This window comes from Vigna umbellata, chromosome 6 (genome assembly GCF_029865625.1).
Source record: "Vigna umbellata cultivar VRB3 chromosome 6, Vumbellata_1.0, whole genome shotgun sequence".
In the NCBI taxonomy this organism is placed as follows: domain Eukaryota; kingdom Viridiplantae; phylum Streptophyta; class Magnoliopsida; order Fabales; family Fabaceae; genus Vigna; species Vigna umbellata.
The window spans coordinates 37,707,060-37,709,804 of record NC_142170.1 but is presented as its reverse complement, the minus strand read 5'-3'; positions in this window follow the sequence as shown (position 1 = coordinate 37,709,804).

Genomic DNA, 2,745 nt, shown 5'->3' with positions numbered 1-2,745 from the left:
GAAGAAGTGGAAGAAGTGGACAAAGTGGCGAACTAGACGAACTAGAAGAAGTGGTAGAAGTGGAAGATGTGGAAGAAGTGGACGAAGTAGACGAAGTGGACGAAGAGGACGAAGTGGACGAAGTGAGCGAAGTGGACGAAGTGGACGAAGTGGAAGAAGAAGAAAAAGAAGAAGAACCAGCAGAAGAAGAAGAAGAAGTGGAAGAAGAACAAGAAGAACAAGAAGAAGAAGTGGAAGAAGTGGGAGAAGTGGACGAAGTGGACGACGAGGATGAAGTGGATGAAGTGGACGAAGAGCGCGAAGGGGACGAAGTGGACGAAGTGGAAGAAGAAGAAGAAGAAGAAGACGAAGCTGACGAAGTGGAAGAAGTGGACGAACTGGATGAAGTGGTCAAAGTGGACAAAGTGGAAAAAGTGGACGATGTGGACGAAGTGCACGAAGTGGACGATGTGGACGAAGTGCACGAAGTGGATGAAGTGGAAGAAGAAGAAGAAGAACAAGAACAAGAAGAAAAACAAGAACAAGAAGAAGAACAAAAGAAGTAGTGGACGAAGTGGAACGAAGTTGACGATGTGGACGATGTGGACGAAGTGCACGAACTTGACAAAGTGTACGAACTAGACGACATGGAGGAAGTAAACGAAGTGCACGAAGTGGAGGAAGTAAACGAAGTGCACGAAGTGGACGAACTGGAGGAAGTGGAAGAAGTGGAAGAAGTGGAAGAAGCAGAATAAGCAGAACAAGATGAACAAGGAGAAGAACAAGAACAAGAACAAGAAGAAGAAGGTAAAGAAGAATAAGAAGAAATGGAAATGGGAGAAGTGGACGAAGTAGACGAAGTGGACAAAGTTGACAAAGTGGATGAAGTGGACGAAGTAGACGAAGTGGACGAAGTTGACAAAGTGGATGAAGTGGACGAAGTAGACAAACTGGAAGAAGTGGAAGAAATGGAAGAAGTGGACAAAAGTTGACGAAGTGGACGAAGTGGACGAATTGAACGATGTGGACGAAGTGAACGATGTGGACGAAGTGCACGAAGTGGAAGAAGAAGAACAAGAAGAACGAGAAGAAGAAAAAGAAGCACAAGAAGAAGAACAATAACAAGTAGTGGACGAAGTGGACGAAGTGGAAGAAGTGGAAGAAGCTGAATAAGCTGAACAAGAAGAAGAACATGAAGTAGAAGTGGAAGAAGAATAAGAAGAAGAAGTGGAAGTGGGAGAAGTGGACGAAGTAGACGAATTGGACGAAGTCAACAAAGTGGACGAAGTTGACGAAGTTGACGAAGTGGACGAAGTGGACAAAGTGGACTGGACGATGTGGACGAAGTAGACGAAGTGGATGAAGTGGACGATGTGGACGAAGTGGAAGAAGTGGATAAAGTGGACGAAATGGAAGAAGTGGACGAACTGGACAAAGTGGACGAAGTGGACAAAGTGGACGAAGTGGACGATGTGGACGATGTGCACGAAGTGTACGAAGTGGATGAAGTGCACGAAGTGTACGAAGTGGACGAAGTGGACAAAGTGGAGGAAGTCGAAGAAGTGGAAGAAGCAGAGTAAGCAGAACAAGATGAACAAGAAGAAGAACAAGAAGAAGAAGTGGAAGAAGACTAAGAAGAAGAAGTGTAAGCGGGAGAAGTGGACAAAGTAGACGAAGCTGTCAGAGTGAAGTGGACGAAGTGGACGAACTGGACAAGTAGACGAACTGGAAGAAGTGGAAGAAGTGGAAGAAATGGACGATGTTGACGAAGTGGACAAAGTGGATGAAGTGGATGAAGTGAATGAAGTAGGCGAGGTGGACGAAGTTGACGAAGTGGACAAACTGGACAAACTGGACCAACTGGACGGTGTGGACGAAGTGGACAAAGTGGAAGCAGTAGAAGAAGTGGAAGAAGAAGAATAAGGAGAACAAGATGAACAAGAAGAAGAACAAGAAGATGAAGTGGAAGAAGAATAAGAAGAAGAAGTACAAGTTGGAGAAGTGGACGAAGTAGACGAAGTGGACGAAGAGGACGAAGTCGACGAAGTGAACGAAGTGGACGAAGTCGACGAAGTGGACGAAGTGGAAGAAGAAGAAGAAGAAGAAGAAGAACCAGCAGAAGAAGAAGAAGAAGTGGAAGAAGAACAAGAAGAACAAGAAGAAGAAGTGGAAGAAGTGGGAGAAGTGGACGAAGTGGACGACGAGGATGAAGTGGATGAAGTGGACGAAGTGGATGAAGAGCGCGAAGGGGACGAAGTGGACGAAGTGGAAGAAGAAGAAGAAGAAGAAGAAGAAGAAGAAGAAGAAGAAGACGACGAAGCTGACGAAGTGGAAGAAGTGGACGAAGTGGACGAAGTGGATGAAGTGGTCAAAGTGGGCAAAGTGGAAAAAGTGGACGATGTGGACGAAGTGCACGAAGTGGACGAAGTGGAAGAAGAAGAAGAAGAAGAAGAAGAACAAGAACAAGAAGAAGAAAAACAAGAACAAGAAGAAGAACAAAAGAAGTAGTGGACGAAGTGGACGAAGTGGAACGAAGTTGACGATGTGGACGATGTGGACGAAGTGCACGAACTGGACAAAGTGTACGAACTAGGCGACGTGGAGGAAGTAAACAAAGTGCACGAAGTGGACGAACTGGAGGAAGTGGAAGAAGTGGAAGAAGCAGAATATGCAGAACAAGATGAACAAGGAGAAGAACAAGAACAAGAACAAGAAGAAGAAGGTAAAGAAGAATAAGAAGAAGAAATGGAAGTGGGAGAAGTGGAC